Here is a 19,337-nt window from a genome sequence, read left to right on the forward strand (position 1 = left end):
CTAAAACAATGCTGTATTGGCTATTCTTAAAGCAATATCAGGATCAAAAGTGCGTGTACTACTTTTCTGTGGGTTCTAAGGTGGTTGATAAGGCTGATGTAGGATCTGCAAACTATGACACATCCAGAACAGGAGATGCTTGTTTTTCAGGAGCTGGCCCACTCTTTCCATCAGTTATGCTGGGCTTCTGTGAACAAGGCTCTCAGTGCCGACCTAATTGCTCTTTTTGCATTTTGAGCATCATGAATCAAGGATTCCTGGGCAATGATGGAGATAATATAAATTTTTAAAGAGACTTCGAGAACGTCCTTGAATATTTTGCTTTGTCCACCTGATGATGCCTTCCTCAAAATAAGTCTAAACTAGGCATGCAGCCTGACTCATAAAGCCAGCTGAGGGAACAATTAAGGCCTGAATGCAGGGAAAACTGGCCTCACAGAAAGCTAACTTATAAGACATAGGAGCAGAATTAAGCCTTTTGGCCCATCTAGCTTACTCAGCCACTCAATTATGGCTGATCCTTTTTGCCCTCCTCAGCCCCTCTCCCCATAACTTTTGATGCCATGTCCAATCAAGAACCTACAAAGTTCTGCCTTAAATACACCCAATCACCTAGCCTCCACAGCTGCCTGTGGTAACAAATTCCTCAAGTTCACCACCCTCTGGCTAAAGAAATTTCTCTGTATTTCTGTTTTAAATGGATGCCCCTTTATCCTGCAGCTCTGCCTTCTTGTCCTAGACTCCCCCACCATGGGAAATGTCCTTTCCACATGTATTCTGCCTAGACCTTTCAACATTTGAAAGGTTTCAATGAGATCCCCCCTCATTCTTCTAATTTCCAACAAGTACAGAACCAGAGCCATCAAACTTTCCTCATATGATAACCCTTTCGCTCTCAGAATCATCCTTGTGAACCGGCTCTGGACGCTCTCCGATGCCAGCAAATCTATTCTGGGATGAGGAGCCCAAAACTGTTCACAATACTCAAGGTGAGGCCTCACCAATGCCTTATAAAGCCCCAGCTCACATCCATGTTATTGTATTCAAGACCTCTTAAAATGAACGCTAATATTGTATTTGCCGTCCTCACCACCGACTCAACCTGCAAGTTAACCTTTAGGGTGTTCTGCACAAGGACTCCGAAGTCCTTTTGCATCTCATATTTTTGGATTTTCTCCCTGTTTAGAAAACAGCCTGCACATTTATATCATCTACTAAAGTGCATGACCATGCATTCTCCAACATTGTATTTCATTTGCTACTTTCTTGCCCTTTCTCCTGATCTGTTTTCCTTCTGCAGTCTACCTATTTCCTCAACACTAACTGCCCCTCCACCAATCTTTGTATCATCTGCAAACTTGGCAACAAAACCATCTATTCCATCATCCAAATCATTGATAAACATCTTAAAAAGAAGTGGTCACAACACAGACCCCGGCAGAACACCGCTAGTCACTGGCAGCCAACCAGACAAAATCCTTTTATTCCCACTCACAGCCTCCTACCAATCAGCCAATGCCCTAACCATGTGTAGTAACGTTCCTGTAATGACATGGTCTCTTGACCTGGTAAGCAGTCTCATGTATGGCACCTTGTCAAAGGCCTCCTGAAAGTACAAATATACAACATCCACTACAACCCCTTTACCTATCCTACTTGCAATCTGCTCAAAAAAGTCCAACAGGTTCATCAGGCAAGATTTCCCTTAAGGAAACCATGCTGACTTTGTCCTATCTTGTCCTGTGTCACCAAGTACTCCATAACTTCATCCTCAACAATTGACTTATTCCTAACCACTGAGGTCAGGGTAACTGGTTTATAATTTCCTTTCTGCTGCCTTCCACTTTTCTTAAAGAGTGGAGTGACATTTGCAATTTTCCAGTCCTCTGGCACCATGCCAGAGTCAAAAGAGCTTTGAAAGATCATTGCTAATGCCTTCACAATGTCAAACACTGCCTCTTTGAGTGCAGTTCATCTGAACTGGGAGACTATGCACCCTTAGGTCTTTCAGCTTTTTGAGCAACTTCACCTTTGTAATAGTAACTGCACTCACTTCTCTTCCCTCACACCCTACAGCATCTGGCACACTGCTAGTGTCTTCCACGGTGATGACTGATACAAAATATTCATTTTGTTCATCTGCCATCTCCTTATTATTCCTCCAGTCTCATTTTCTAGCAGTCCTATATCCACTCTCATCTCTCTTTTATCTTATACATACTTGAAAAAGCTTTTACTATCCTCTTTGGTATTGTTTGCTAGTTTGCTTACAAATTTAATCTTTTTCCTTCTAATGATTCTTTTAGTTGCTCTGTAGGTTATTAAAAGCTTCCCAAGCTTCTATCATCCTGCTAATTTTTGCTTTGTTATATGCCTTCTCTTTTGTTTTTACATTAGATTTGACTTCCCTTCTCAGATACAGTTGTACTATTCTGTCATTTGAGTATTTCTTTGTTTTTGGAATACATCTCTCCTGCACCTTCCTCATTTTCCCCAGAACCTCACACCATTGCTACTCTGCTGTCATCCTTGCCAGCAGCTCCTTATAATTTACTTGGGTCTTCTCCTCTCTCATACCACTGTAATTTCCTTTATTCCACTAAAATACTGCTACGTCAGACTTTACCTTCTCCCTATCAATTTTCAAGTGAACTCAATCATATTGTGATCACTGACTCCTAAGGGCTCTTTTACCTTAAGATCCCTAATCACCACTGATTCATTACATAACACCTAACCTAATATAGGTGATCCCCTAGTAGTCTCAATGACAAACTGCTCTAAAAAGCCATCTCATAGGCATTCAACAAACTCACTCTCTTGAGATCCATTATCAACGGGATGCATGTTAAAATTTCCTACGACTATCATAACGTTGCCCTTTTAACACGCCTTTTCTATTTCCTGTTGTAATCTGTGGTCCTCATCCCAGCAACTGTTGGAAGGCCTATATATAACTGCCATCAGGGTCCTTTTTACCCTTACAGTTTCTTAACTCAACCCACAAGAGCTCAACACCTTCTGATCCTATGTCACATTTTTCTACTGATTTGATACCATTCTTTACCAGCAGAACCACACCATCCCCTCTGCCTGCTTCCTATCCCTCTGATGCAATCTGTAATCTTGGACATTCAGCTCCCAACTACAACTATCATTCAGCCATGATCCAGTGATGGCCACAACATCATACTTGACAATCTGTAATAGTGCAATAAGATCATTCACCTTATTTCTTATACTCCCTGGATTGAGATATAACACTTCTGAATGCTGTATTTGCTACCCTTTTTGATTCTGCATCCCTAATGCACTGATACTCACTCTGCTGGCTGCAAGTTTGTCCTATCATCTGCCTGCCCTTCCTGACAGTCTGACTATACACTATCTTTGCTTTCTTACCATCCATCCTATCCTGAGTCCCTTCATTCTGGTTCCCACACCTCTGTCAAATTAGTTTATACCCTCCCAACAGCTCTAACAAACCTGCACGCAAGAATATTGGTCTCCCTCAGCTCAGGTGCAACCCATCCCTTTTATACAGGTCATACCTCCCCCAAAAGAGATCACAATGATCTAAGAATCTGAAGCCCTGTCCCCTGCACCAGCTTCTTAGCTAAGCAAAATTATCTGCCAAATCATCCTGTTTCTACCCTCACTAGCACATGGCACAGGCAGCAATCCAGAAATTACTCTCCTGGAGGTCTTGCTTCTTAGCTTTCTGCCTAGCTCTCTAAGTTCTCTCTTCAGGACCTCACTGCTTTTCCTTCCTATGTCATTATGTACCAAGACATCTCACTGCTCTTTCTCCCTCTCTAAAATGCTGTGGACAGGATCTGAGATGCCCCTGACCCTGGCACCTGGGTGGCAACATACCATCCAGGAGTCCTGTTCACATCTACACAATCTCCTGTCCATTCCTCTGACTATTGAGTCCCTATCACTACTGCTCCCCTCTTCTCCCTCTTTACCTTCTGCACCACAGACCCATGCTCAGTGCCAGTAACCTAGTCTCCATGACATTCCCCTGAGAGATCCGTCACAACAGTATCCAAAATGTTACACTTATTTTTGGGGGGAATGGCCACAGGGGTGCTCTGTGCTAACTGCCTATTCACATTTCCATTTCTCCTGACAGTCACCCAGTTACTCACCTCCTGCATCTTCGGGGTGACTACATCCTTGCATCACTGATTGATTATCTCCTCACTCTCCTGTATAAGCCAAAGATCATCCAGCTGCTGCTCCAGATTCCTAACACAGTCTTCAAGGAGCTGCATCTGGATGCACTTCACACAAATGTAGGTCCCTGGAAGATTCTGAACCTTCTAGAACTCCAACGTCCAACATTAAGAACACACAATGGCCATTTACTACACTAGGTACAGTAAGAGAGAGAAAAAAATGGAACCTTAACAGAAACTTACCCAGAGCCAACGCCTCTTTTGAGCCAAAGCCCTGCACTTCCATTCTCACCACTGGCCTACTCCCAACAATGGTCACCCCACTTGTCCCTTCTATACTTTTACTTAATTCACTGAGCTCTGCTCCCCTTGCTGAGTGGGCCTCCAGAATGTCTGAACCCCCAACTAAGCTCTCCTTTTAAACAAGCATAGCCGATCTATGAGAAACCTTGTCACTATGCTCTGCTCCCGAGGCTGGTTGGGCCTCCAGAATGTCCAAACGCCTGTGAAGTTCTCCTTTTAAACAAGCATTGCTGATCTGCAAAAAACTTCGTCACTGTGCTCTGCTCCTGCCGCTGATTGGGCCTCTACCTTGCAAATAGACTTACAGGACTTTGTACAGACAGATTAGTGATATACTTGCAGAAGTTTGAGATAGGCAATCCATATTTCAGAAGAAATATGATCTTTGTGCCAGGTTCCCTCAGATTGCCAAAGGCAAAACTGGAACACTAAACATGATTCTGAATTTCATCATCAGTGTTTGCCTTCAATCAAAATGGACTCCTGAGATGTAATTTGTCCATGATTTCCCAGGCCCCATCATGGACCTTCATTGTTAGAGGACAGTGTTGCACTGTGGGTGGTGTTTGAGAGAAGATGTTTGCTTTGTTTAGTGTAAGACTCATTTTCTTGCCTGCTTCAGTGAACCAGTTAACAACATCTTGAAGTTCAGCCTCCACACTACGCACATATATAAGTATCATCTGCAAACAGCAAAACAACAATGAAAGTTGTGTGGAGTAAAGCCATCACAGATTGAACAGTTTCATGTTATTCCTGTAGACTGGCTCCACTACAGTAGGAAGCATGTTTGAAGTGAGGTCCAGCATATGATGATAAAGATTTAGAAACAGTCTTGTCAATAATGGCATGGTTTCATCTGATGCCACTGTACACTAAGATTAGATCAGCTGTGGATCTGTCAGCTAACATCACATATGTTAACATGCCAACATGATGCAAAACATAGAGTCATAGAGAAGTACAGCACAGAAACAGACCCCTCAGCCCATCAAATCCATGCTGAAACTACTTAAACTGCCTACTCCCATTGAGCTGCACTGGGAAGATAGCCCTCTATAACCTTTTTGTCCATGTACCTATCTAAACTTCCCTTAAACATTGAAATTAAATTCGCATGCACCACCTATGCTGGCAGCTCATTCTACACTCTCATGACTCTCTGACTGAAGAAATTTCCCCTCTTGTTCCCCTTAAACCATGACCTCCGATTGCAGTCCAACCCAACCTCAGTGGAAAAAGCCTGCTTGCATTTACCCTATCTATAACCCTCATAATTTTGTATGCCTCTATCAAATTTCCTCTGAATCTTCTACATTCTTAAGTATACAGTCTTAACCTATTCAATATTTCCTTATAACTCAGGTTCTCCAGACCAGACAACATCCTTGTAAATTTTCTCTGTATCTTTCAACCTTGTTTACATCTGTATGAAGGTGACCAAAACTGCACAGAATACTCCAATTAGGCCTCACCAATGTCTCATATAACTTCAACATAACATCCCATCTTCTGTACTCAGTACATTGATTTATGAAGGTTAACATGCCAAAAGCTTTCTTTACAATCCTATCTACCCGTGATGCCACTTTGAAATGAATTATGGATGTGTACTTGCAGATCCCTTTGTTCTAGCACAGTCCTCAGTGCCCTACTTTTCACTGTGCAAGGCCTACCCTGTTGCTTGTACTGAACTGAACTGCAGAACCTTGCACTTGTCTGCATTAAATTCCATCTGCCACTTTTCATCCCATTTTACCAGCTGATGCAGATCCCTCTGCAAGCCATGACAGCCTTCCATTCTCCCCACTACACCCCGTCTTGGTGCCATCCACAAATTTGCTGATCTTGGTGTTATCCACATTTTTGCAGATCCAGTTAACCACATTATCATCCAGATCATTGATATAGATGACAAACAAAAAGGATCCAGCACCAATCCCTGCAGCACTCCACTAGTCACAGGCCACCAGCCTGAGTGGCAACCCTCTACTACCACTCTCTGGTTTCTCCCAAAAAGCGAATCTCTAATCCAATTTACTACCTCATCCTCAATATTGAGTGATTGAACCTTCTTGACCAACTTCCCATGTGGGATTGTGTCAAGCGCCTTACTAACATCCAAGTAGACAACATCTACTACCTTTCCGTCATCCACTTTTCTGGTAACTTCCTCAAATAACTATAAGATTGAAATCTGAGCAGATGCAAAGAAGGGAAGGGGAAAAAAAAATTACCTGGAGCTTTTCATTTTTACTTTTTCTGACTAAAGCCTCTCTTTGCTGAAGCTCCAAAGAGCTAAAGCCTTACAACTCTAACTCTGTCTACTCAGGCGATAGCCGCTGTACCTTCCTTTAATTTGCTCTTGCTAATCAATCTGAAATGCCAATTGGTCACTGTTTAGAGCTCAAATGAAGTACCATCATCTTTTTCTATCGGGCAATGGACCTAAGTGAAATCCGCTCTTCGCAAACTTCTGATGTCCAGATTGATCACTGTTCACAGCTCAAATAAGCTGCCACGATCACTGGCTGCTTTTTTCTACTCAGGCCGTGGACCTGAGTGAAATCCCCTCTCACAAACTCCTGATGTTCAGATTCACTGTTCACAGCTCAAATAAGCTGCCACGATCTGGATTCTCAACATGACAAAGATGTTTTGCAGGTAGCTAAATTTGAAAAGAATGCCACAAAGACTCTTCTGATTCACAAAGACTTCAGTGAAGTCAAAAACAGATTACACCTGGTGATTGATGCTGCTCCCTACATTTCCATGACTTATCACATCATGTGATTCATCATGTCTCTGGACAGGCAGAATTCATACTGCAATTTAGAAATCAACTCTTGCCACTCTTGATGTCTTGATGTTCTTCCCTGTGGCTAATAACAGGGAGAACATTCTCTGGGTACAACAGTCAGGTTTGTCCCTTTTCTTGAAGATAGTATTGGTATCAAGATTTCATCTTGGCAACTCTGACATTTTTCAGATTCCAAGTAGTTCCACGGCAGATCATGCTAGAATACATCTGCCTGAGCGTGAACTAGACTAAAGAAAAAAAATCCTTACTTTTCAAAATCCGCACATCACTCACTGTGTTGGGTAAAGTGTAGTAGGCCTGCATTTTGTCCAGAAGTAGAGCTCTATAGAGTGTTGGTTCCGGGAATCTTTTTTTGCAAAATTGATAATTAGTTAATTCTTGAGACATACAACAAGGTGCAGAAAAAACATTGATTTGTATGTAGTCCATACAGATTATTTCAAAACAAATGTACATTAAGTAGTGCTAAAGGAAATGCAGTAACAGAATGCCGAATATAGTGTTACATTTACAAGAGAGTGCAGTGCAGAGACACAATAAGGTACAAAAACAATGATGTCACAGATTTTTAGCTTAAGATTTCATTTCATTGCATAAGAAGTCTGTTCAATAGTATTATAATAGCAGGATAGAAGCTGTTTTTGAGCCTGGTGATGCACATTTTTAGGCTTTTGTATCATATGATGGCTGGAATAGGGGAGTAGAATGACAGAGTGGAAGAGGTCTCTGATTATGTTGGCAGCTTTCACAAGATAGTGGTAAATGTAAAGAGAATACATGGAGCTAGATTTCATGATAACCAGAATTGCAGTCCTGTGCCATTGAAGCTATGATGCATCCAGATAGAATGGTTTCTATGTTATATTTATAAAAATTGGTCAGGGTCAACAAGGACATGCCAAATTTCCTCAGACTTTTGAGGAAGTAGAGGCACGGATGAGCTTTCTTGGCTATAGTATCTATATATTTGAACCAGGAAAGCTACTAATGATGTTTTATACCTAGGAACTTTAAGTTCTTAACCGTCTCAAACATCAATCTCTCAGCCTGGACAGTGAATACAGGGCGCTACAAAAGAGACTATTCCTAGTGCTAGGCAGGGAGCCAAGAGAAAAACAGAATAGATCAATATGTGGTTAAGGGCAGATGCAAGGGCCAAGATTTCACTGGAATCTCATCTGCAGTAGAGGCAACTTGTACAAGAGGGATAGATTGCACCTGAACTGGAGGGAAACCAATATTCTAGCAGGTAAGTTCACTGGTGTTATTTGGGAGAGTTTAAACTAGTTTACTGGGGATGGGAACCTGAACTTCAGGCCAGAAAGTGGAGGGTCGGAGTGCAGCTTAGATGTATGGATGTGATGCAACTCTGTAAGGAAGAACAGGCAGAGCAAGCTAATAGACATGATAGGACATACAGGTTGAAGTGTGCTTAGTTTAATTACAGGAATATTACAGATAGTAATGAACTCAGAGCACGAATAAGTATGTGGAACTATGATGTTGAGGCCATTACAAAGGCTTGCTTGAGAGAAGTAAAGGACTAGACACTCATTGGCCCAGGATTTCACTGCTTTCCAAAAGATGGAGAAGCAGGTAAGGATAGGAGGATCATGAGTTGCACTATTAATCATTAACAGTATCACAGCAGCATTCAGAGGCGACATAATGGAGGGGTTGTACACTGAGTCTATGTGCACAAAAATAAGAAACTCAAAAATAACTCAAGAATAAGAAAAGTATAACCACTCTGATAGGATTATATTAGAGACTCCACCCCCCCACAAATAAAATGCCACTGAGGCATTGAGGAACAGATATACTGGCATATTCAGTAAAGTAAAAACAACAGATTTCAGTTCATTTCAGCTTTCCAGATATAGACTAGGTGCTCCTTTGTGCATGAAAATTAGACTTGGCAGAATTTTTCATGAGAATCCAGGAGGGTTTCTTAAATCATAATGTAGATATCCCAACAAGAAGAGCAACCATGCTGGAGCTGATACTGGAAAGTGAGCCTGGCCAGGTGTCTGACCTATCAGTGTGCAAACAGTTAGAAAACAGTGACCACAACTTGTTAAGTTTAGGATAGCTATAAATAATAAGCAAGGCCCTTGTAAGAGAGTATTAAATAGGAAATTTAAATTACAAGATTATTTAGGCAAAGTTAATTGAGAACAGTTGCTTTTGAGCTAGTCCACATTTGACACGTGGAGTGTGTTTATAGACCAACTGCACAGAGTAAAGAAGAGATATGTTCTGGTAAGAAGTATCGGCCAGAGAGAATGACAATCTGCGAACAGGAATAGAGGCAGCCATTTTGTGAGACTGTCCTTGCGCCCTCCATTTTGTGAACTGTTTAAACTGATTATTTGCTCTGGGGTAACTTAATCAGAGCAATGGAATGTGGACACAAGGAGTTTTCTGCTAATAACCTGTTAAACCTGAGATGATTCTTAGCCAAATAGTTATTTATTATGTAAAGTGATAGGCTTGCAAGAGGAGCAAACTGTAATCCCTTTATGTTCAGTGTCTGGATCACCTAGTTTAACTGGTTTGAACCAGTCAGAAATGAAAAGAACAAAAGGCACGAGGCTGAGAGTAAAGGCTATTGAATAATACTGGTTTTAGTCCTGGACCACAGCCAATAAAAAGTTGACCCAAGGTCAGTCAGGTGATCTCAAAGCAAAGAAATTGAAGCACAACTTTTGAACTAATGAAGAAGACTATAAAAATGAGAGGCCTTGAATGCAAAGGAGCGAGAATTCTTCTGAGACCAACCATCACAGATCACTGAAGTAAATAACCCCATGCCAACCATGTGGAGATCAGATCAGGACTATAAGGAACACCTGGTACTGTAGATTCCTTTCCTAGGTATTACCTTTGCTATAAATTGACTGTTCATGGATGGTCAGGGAATCTTAGTGGCTGTCCACGCAATTAATTGGTTTGTGAACTCACATGCTTGTGAACTGAGCCAATAAAGATACTTTTCAGCAAACGCAGTTTCTCTCTGTGTCCACCTGAACATTATTATTGAGGGATAAATCACTGTAATGCAAAGAAAATCAAGGATGACAAGATAAGAGAACTTTGGATGTCAGGAAAGGTAGTGAATTTAGTCAAGAAGTAAAAGGAAGCATATAGAAACTTAGAAAACCTACAGCACAATACAGGACCTTCAGCCCACAAAGTTGTGTCAAACATGTCCCTACCTTAAAAATTACTAGGCTTACATATAGCCCTCTGTTTTACTAAGCTCCATGAACCTATCCAAAAGTCTCTTAAAAGACCCTATCGTATCGGTCTCCACCACCGTTGCCGGCAGCCCATTCCACACTCTCACCACTCTTTGTGTAAAAAACTTACCCCTGATATTTCCTTTGTACCTACTCCCCAGCACCTTAAACCTGTGTCCTGTGTGGCAACCATTTCAGCCCTGGGAAAAAGCCTCTCACTATCCATACGATCAATGCCACTCAGCATCTTGTACACCTCTATCAGGTCACCTCTCATCCTCCGTCGCTCCAAGCAGGAAAGGCAGAGATGACTCAACCTATTCTCATAAGGCATGCTCCCCAATCCAGGCAACATCCTTGAAAATCTCCTCTGCACCCTTTCTATGGCTTTCACATCCTTCCTGTAGTGAGGCGACCAGAACTGAGTGCAGTACTCCAAGTGGGGTCTGACCAGGGTCCTATATAGCTGCAACATTACCTCCCAGCTCCTAAAAGTATAGAAGTGAAAAAGTATACATATGAAAAGTATAGAAAGCTAAAATCAAGTGGAGCCCTTAAGGAAGCTAGAAAAGAACTTAAGAAGGGAATATGAAGAGCCAACAGAGCCCATGAAAAATCCTTTACAAGTATGGTTAAAGAGAATCCTTAAGTTTTCTATGCATAAAGAAAAAGAAGATATCTAGTGACAGGGTAGGATCACTCAAGGATAAAGGACAGAGTATGTGCTTAGAGGCAGATGATGTAGGAGAGGTCCAAAATGTGTACTTCTTATCCATATTTACCAAGAAAGCTCTGGAGGATAGGGAAATCAGTGTGGAATATGCTAATAGACCAGTGTATTTTGAGATACAAAAAACATTATAGAGTTGTGTCTCATGAAGAGTATTAAGATGGATAACTCCCGAATGGTATGTACCCCAGGTTGTTGAGAGAGGTGAAAGATCAGATTACATTTTTCTTTCATTTATGTTCCTATCTAAGAGTTTTCTTAGATGCCCCTAATGTATCTGCCTCTACCACCACTGCTGGCAAGGGCATTCCAAACACCCACCCCTTAAACATTTCTCCAATCACCTTAAAATTATGCCCCCTTGAATTGTATTGAATTGAATTGACTTTATTTCTTACATCCCTCACATACATAAGGAGTAAAAATCTTTACGTTACATACTTCTTAGCGATTTCTGCCCTTGGGAAAAAGACTCTGGTTATCCACTAAATCTATGTCTCTTAGCAACTTGTACACCTCTATTAAGTCAACCTCCTTCACTCCAAAGAGAAAAGCTCTAGTTTGCTCAATCTATCTTCATAAACTATGCCCTCTAATCCAGGCAGCATATTGGTAAATCTTCTCTGCAACCTCTCTAAATCTTCCACATCCTTCTTATACTTGTAAATCCTGTATCTAAGAATCCTTTCCAATAATTTGCCCACCACTACAGTAAGACACACGGTTCTATAATTCCCAGGATTATCCATGTTCCCTTTCTTGAACAAAGGAATAACATTTGACACCCTCCAATTATTTGGTTCTACTCTTACGGTCAGTGAGGACACAAAGATATCCATAAAAGGCAAACCAATCTCTGCCCTCGCATAATAACCTAGGGCATATCTGAACTGGACCCAGGGTCTTATCTATCCTTATGTTTTCAAAACTTCTATCACATCTTCTTTCTTAACATCAACATGCTCAAGAATATCAGCCTGTTTTACGCTGTCCTCATAAACATAAAGGTCCCTCTCACTGGTAAATTCTGCAAACAAGTATTCATTAAGGAACTCCGCCAACCTCCTCCAACTCCAGGCACTTGTTCCCTCAAATATCCTGGATTGGTCTTACCTTTAACTCCGGCCATCCGGTTTTTCACATATGTGTAAACAGCCTTGGGATTTCCTTAATCCTAATTGCCAAGGGCTCCTCATACCTCCTAGCTTTCCTCAATCCATTCTTCAGCTTCTTCCTGGCTATCTTGCACCTTTCTAGAGCCCTGTCTGATCCTTGCTTCCTAAACCTTAAGTAAATTTTCTTCCTCTTGACTAGACATTCTACATCCCTTGTCAACCATGGTTCCTTCACCCTACCATCATCTCCCTAACACAATAGGACAAACTAATCCAGAATCCGCAGCAAGTGCTCCCTAAAGATGATGAACTTAAAGCATTGATAAGTACATAGAATGTTGTGTTGAGGTTGTGGTCATTGCAGAGACTTGGTTGAGAGAGGGACAGGAATGGATAGCTAATGTCCCAGGGTTTCAATGCTTTAAAAAAGATAAAGGAAGTGGTAAAAGGTGCGGGGGGGGGGGCACAATTTGCTCTATTAATCAGGAACAAGATCACAGCTGCACTCAGAAGACAAAATGAAAGGCTTGTTCACTGAGTCTACATGGGTCAAACTCAAAAATAGGAAAGGTTCAATCACTCTGATGGGATTATTTTACAGACCTCCCAAAGGCTGATGGGAAATTAAGGAACAGATATATAAGCAGATAAAGGAAAGGTGTCAAAACCATACGACCATGAGACGTGGGAGCGGAATTAGTCCATTTGGCCCATTGAGTCAGCTCTGCCATTTCATCATGGCTGATACATCTTTTCTTCTCAGCCCCAAGCTCTTACCATCTCCTCATATCTCTTCATGCCCTGACCAATCAAGAATCTATCAACCTTTGCCTTAAATAAGACACTCAGACTTGGCCTCCACAGCTGCCGGTGGCAACAAATTCCAAAGTTTCACTGGCTAAACAAATTCCTTCTCACCTCTATTCTAAAAGGATGATGCTCTATTCTGAGGCTGTGTCTTCTGGTCTTAGACTCTCCCACCATAGGAAACATCCCCTCCACATCCACTCTATCAAAGTCTTTTACCATTTGACAGGTTTCAATGAGGTCACCCATCATTCTTCTGAATTCCAGTTAATACAGGCCCAGAGCCACCAAATGCTCTTCATATGACAAGCTGTTCAAACCCGGAATCACTTGCATGAACCTCCTTTCAACCCTCTCCAGTTTCTGCACATCCTTTCTAAAATAAGGGACCCAAAACTGCTCAAAGTACTCCAAGTGAGGCCTCACCAGTGCTTTATAAAGTTTCAACATTATATCCTTGCTTTTATATTCCAGTCCTCTTTAAATGAATACCAACATTGCATTTGCCTTCCTCACCACAGACTCAACCTGCAAATATACCTTTAGGGATTCCTGCACAGGGACTCTCAAGTCCCTTGTAGTCAACACTTTCATTTCTGCTACTAAAGTGCATGACCACACACTTCCGGACAATGTATACCAACTGCCATTTCTTTGTCCATTTTTGTCATCTGTCTAGGTCCTACTGTAGTGCCTCCACTTCCTGAAAACTACCTGCTCCTCCACTTATCTTCAAATTGTCTGAAAACCTTGCAACAAAGCTATTAATTCTATCATCCAAATAATTAACTTATAACGTAAGAATCAGACACTTGTAGAACATCACTAGTCACCAGCAGCCAACCAAAAAAGGCTCCCTCTTTGCCTTTTGCCAGTCAGCCACTGCTTTATCCAAGCTAGAATCTTCCCTGTAATATCATGGTCTTGTAGCTTGTTAAACAGACTCATGTGTGGCACACTATCGAAGGTCTTCTGAAAATCCAAATACACAACATCAACTGACATTCCCTTTTCTATCCTGCTTGTTATTTCTTCAAAGAATTCCAACAAATTAGTGAAGCAAGATTTTCCATTTTATCATGTGCCTCCAAGCACCCCAAAACCACATCCTTAACAAACGATTTCAACATCATTCCAACCACTGACTTACTAGCCTATAATTTCCTTTCTTCTGCCTCTCTCCCTTCTTAAAGAGTGAAGTGTCATTTGTCATTTTCCAGTCTTCTGGAACCATTCCAGAATCTAATGATTCTTGAAAGATCATTACCAATGCCTCCATAATCTCTTCAGCCACCTCTTTCAGAACCCTGGAACGTACACCATCTGGTCCAGGTGACTTACTACCTTCAGATCTTTCAGCTTCCCAGGAATCTTCTCCCTAGTTATGGTAACTCCACACACTTCATGACCCCTGACACCTGGAACGTCCACCACACTGCTAATGTCTTATGCAGTGAAGACTGATGCAAAATACTTATTCAGTTCGTCCAACATTTCCTTGTCCCCCATTACTACCTCTCCAGCATCACTTTCCAGTGGTCTGATATTCACTCTCACCTCTCCTTTGCACTTTATGTAAAACAATAGGTATGTTGTCATGGGGACTTCAACTTCCTAACTATAAACTGGGATCTTCCTTGTGCAAACGGTTTAGATGGAGCAGAATTTGTATTGGACATGTGTTTGATAATAAGCCTAGGCAGGTGACTGACCTTTCCATAGATGAGCAGTTAGGGAACAGTGTCCACAACTCCTTAAGTTTAAAGACAGCTACAGATAAGGAAAAGCATAGATCTTGTGGGAGAGTATTGAACTGAAGCAATGCAAATTATGAGAGCATTAGGCAGAAAATTGGGAAATTTAATTGGGTGCAGCTGTTTTTGGGCAAGTCCACATCTGACATGGAGGGTGCTTAAATACCAACTGCACAGAATATGGGACAGGTATGTTCCAATCAGAAAATGGACAAGGGCAAGCAAGCGAACTTTGGATGTAGAGGGAAGTGATCAGTTTACTCAAGAAGAAAAAGGAAATGCATGTAAAGCTTAGAAAGCCAGAAACAGAGCCCTGGAGAATTATAAAGAGGCCAGAAAATAACTCAAGAAGGGAATTAGGAAATCCAGGAGGGGCCATGAAAAGTCCATAGCAAGTGGGATTAAGAAGAATCTGAATGCACTCTAAATATCCATCAAGAGCAAGAGGATAACTAAGGAGAGGGAAGGACAATTCAAGGATAAAGGGGGAACATTTGCTTGATGAAATGGACGTGGTTGACGTCCTTAATGAGTATTTTACATCAGTATTTGCCAAGGAGAAGGACAATAAAGGCTAGGGATTTCACTGCTAGAGTATTCACATGCTAGGGCATTTTGAAATAAAGGAGAAAGTAGTGTTGGGTCTCTTAAGGTGGGAGCTACCCCAAGTTATTGAGAGAAGTAAAGAGTTTGCTGGGGCCTTATCCAATATCTTTGTATCCTCTTGAGCCACAGGTGAAGTCCTGGAGGACTGGCAAGCAGCTAATGTTGTTCCATTCTTTCAAGAAAGGAACCAGGGATATTCCTGGAAACTATAGACTGACGAGTGTCATGTTAGTGGTGGGGAAGTTATTAGAGAGAATTCTTAGGGATAGGATTTATAAGCATTTGGAAAATCAAGGCCTAATTTGGAAGAGCCAGCATAACTTTATGTGGGACAGTTTATGTCTTACTAACTTGATTGAGGATTTTTTTTTGATGAGGTTACAAGGGAGATTGATGAAGGTAGAGTTATGGATGTTGTCTACATGGATTTTAATAAGGTGCTTGACAAGGTCCCTCTTGGGAGATACATCAGAAGATTAGAATTCATGGGATCAGTTATGAATTGGCCATTTAGATTCAGAACTGGCTTGCCCATAGAAGACAGATGGTGGTGATTGAAGGGACTTATTCTGGCTGGAAGACAGTGATTAGTGACGTTTCGCAGGGATCAGTACTGGGATCTCGGCTGTTTGTGATGTATATAAATGACGTGGTGTATGGGGTGTCCAGGCAGGGACAGCACCTTTGGTAATGGGCTTCTTGTGCTCCTCCCAGGGGCAGCTCATCCACCTTTGGTCCTTGCCTGACACCCAGCTCTCACCTGCAGCTTCAAGTAACTGTTCGCATGCAACAGTGGTCACATGGTCACACCGCTTCAACAGACAGGCTAAATCAGGTGAGAGTAGCTGGGAACCTCCAATCCCAGTGAGATAGGGATATGCCTACCCCAGCATGCGAAGCCAGTTCTAGTGGACTGGATGGATGAGATTAACTACAAGATCCAACAGCCAAGAAGGCGGTGCAGTAATGCTTGACAAGTTGAAGCACCCCATGACAACGAACTCATTAGTTTGCAGAATTCCAAAAACAACCTCCTGATCTGTTCCTCAACCTCTGTTGGGTGGATGTGTGTGGGTGTGGGGGTGGAGGTGGTGGGGGAGTAGAGTCTATAAAAGACTTACTACAGAGTGCTTGCTCACTTCCTGTTTCTGACTTCCACCCACACTGACTCAATAGAGAATCCCTCAATTGCAAATTCCTTTTCTACAGCTGTGGTACAGCTGTTGCCCCCCCCCCCCGGCTCTCCTGCCCCCACCACCACTCTCCAACCCAAGGTCTCTCAGGCTCCAGCATCACCTCTTGGGTCCTCAGAACCACCATCTTCCTCCTACCCTACCTTCCCTGAACAATGCAACCCTCCCCTCTCAGAATCATAGAAAAATACAGCACAAAAACAGACCCTTCAGCCCATCTAGTTCATACCAAACCATTTAACCTGCCTACTCCGATTGACCTGCACTGGGACCATAACTCTCCATACCCCTATCATCCATGTACCTATCCAAACTTCTCTTAAACATTGAATTTGAGCTTGCATGCAGCATTTGTGCTGGCAGCTCGTTCTACACTCTCATGTCCCTATAAGTGAAGAAGTTTCCCTCCTGTTCCCCTTACTTTTCAGCATTCACCCAAACCCATGACCTCTAGTGGGGAAAAGCTTGCTTGCATTTACCCTATCTATACCCCTCATAATTTTGAATACCTCTATCAAATCTCCCTTCAATCTTCTATGTTTCAAGGTATAAACTCCAAACCTACTCAATCTTTCCTTAGAACTCAGGTCCTCCATTCCCAAAAACATCCTTGTAAAATTTCCCTCTACTCTTTCAACATATTTTCATCTTCCTTGTGGCAGGTGACCAAAACAGCACACAATATTCCAAAGTACGCCACACCAACACCTTGTACAACTTCAACATAACATCCCATCTCCTGTACTCAATACTTAGATTTATGAAGGCCCATATACCAAAAGCCTTCTTTACAACCTATGCCACCACTTTCAATGAATTATGGACTTGTATACCCTGTATTCTACCACACTCCTCAGTGCCCTAATGCTCACTGTGTAAGACCTACCCTGGTTGTCCTACCAAAGTGCAAAAGCTTGCACTTCTCTGCATTAAATTCCATCTTCCATTTTTCCAGCTGATCCAGAACCCGCTGCAAGGTTTGATAGTTTTCCACACTGTCCACTACACCCCCAATCTTGGTGTCATCCACAAATTTGCTGATCCAGCTAACCACATTATTATCCACATCATTGATATACAGTATATGACAAACAACAATGGACTCAGCTCTGATCCCTGTGGCACTCCACTAATCACAGTCTCTGGCTTCTCCCACAAAGCCCATGTCTAATCCAGTTTACTACCTCATCTTGAATGCTGAGTGACTGAACCTTCTTGACCAAGTTCCCATGCGGGACCTTGTCAAATGCCTTGCTAAGGTCCATGTAGACAACATCCTCTGTCTTGCCTTCATCAACTTACCTGGTAACTTCTTTGAAAAACTCTTAAGATTGGATAGACATGACCTTTCATACACAAAACAAAGGTTGACTCTCCTTAATCAGTCCACGTCTATCCAAATATTCATACAGTATATCCAGTCCCCTAGAATAGCTTCCAATAACTTTCCCATTACCGATATCTGGCTCACCAGCCTATAATTTCCAGGTCTGTTTTTAGAGTCTTTATTAAACAGCAGAACAATATTTGCTATCTTCCAGTACTTCACCTGTCGCTAAGGATGATTTAAATATCTCTGCTAAAGACCCTATAATTTCTGCACTTGCCTTCCACAGGGTACAAAGGAACATCTTGGCAGGCACTGGGGATTTATCCACTCAAATTTGCCTCTGGACAGCAAACACTTCCTCTACCGTAATCAGTATTGGGTCCAGGACCTCACTGCTATTTTGCCTCACTTCTACAGACTATGTCCATCTCCTGAGTAAATACAGATACAAAGACAATCCATTTGAGATCTCCCTCATCTCTTTTGACTCAATTCATAGATTACCCTTCTGATCTTACAGAGGACCATTTTGTCTTCTTGCAAACCTTTTGCTCTTAACATTTCTGTAGAATGCTTTGGGATTCCCCGTCACCTTGTCTGCTAGGGCAACCTCATGCCTTCTTTTAGCCCTCCTGATTTCTTTCTGAAGTGTTCTCTTGCATATCTTATACTCAGTAAGTACTTACCTTCCTATACCTGCTAGGCACTTCCCTTTTTTTCTTATATCTTTTGAAAACCAAGGCTCCATAAACCACTTATCTTTACCTTTTATTCTGACAGAAATATACAAACTTGGTGCTCTTAAAATTTCATTTTTGAAGGGCTCCTACTTACCAAGTACACCTTTGCCAGAAAGCAGCCTGTCCCAATTCATACTTCCCAGATCCTTTCAGATACCATCTAAATTGGCTTTTCTCCAATTTAGAATCTCGACCAATGGACCAACCTGTCTTTTTCCATTTTACTTTGAAACTAATGGCATTATGATCACTAGATGCAAAGTGTTTCCTTACACCAACTTCTGTCACCTGCCCAGTTTCATTCGTTAATAGCAGATCAAGTATTACACACTTATTTGTAGGGACTTCTATGTACTCATTAAATAAACTTTCCTGAACACATTTGACAAACTCTATTCCATCTAGTCCTTTTACAGTATGAAAGTTCCAGTCAATATGTGGTAAATTAAAATCACCTACAATAACAACCTTATGTTCCTTGCAACAGTCTGCAATCTCTCTGCAAATTGTTC

At 41.8% G+C, this 19,337-nt stretch overlaps 1 protein-coding gene across 2 annotated transcripts in view; it reads right to left on the bottom strand.

The window, feature by feature from the left end:
* Window positions 1–19,337, bottom strand: part of dlg2 (discs, large homolog 2 (Drosophila)) — a 787,731-nt gene that overhangs the window by 642,914 nt on the left and 125,480 nt on the right. The gene's annotated exons all lie outside the window — the stretch shown is intronic.

Source organism: Hypanus sabinus, chromosome 3 (genome assembly GCF_030144855.1).
Source record: "Hypanus sabinus isolate sHypSab1 chromosome 3, sHypSab1.hap1, whole genome shotgun sequence".
NCBI classification, from domain to species: domain Eukaryota; kingdom Metazoa; phylum Chordata; class Chondrichthyes; order Myliobatiformes; family Dasyatidae; genus Hypanus; species Hypanus sabinus.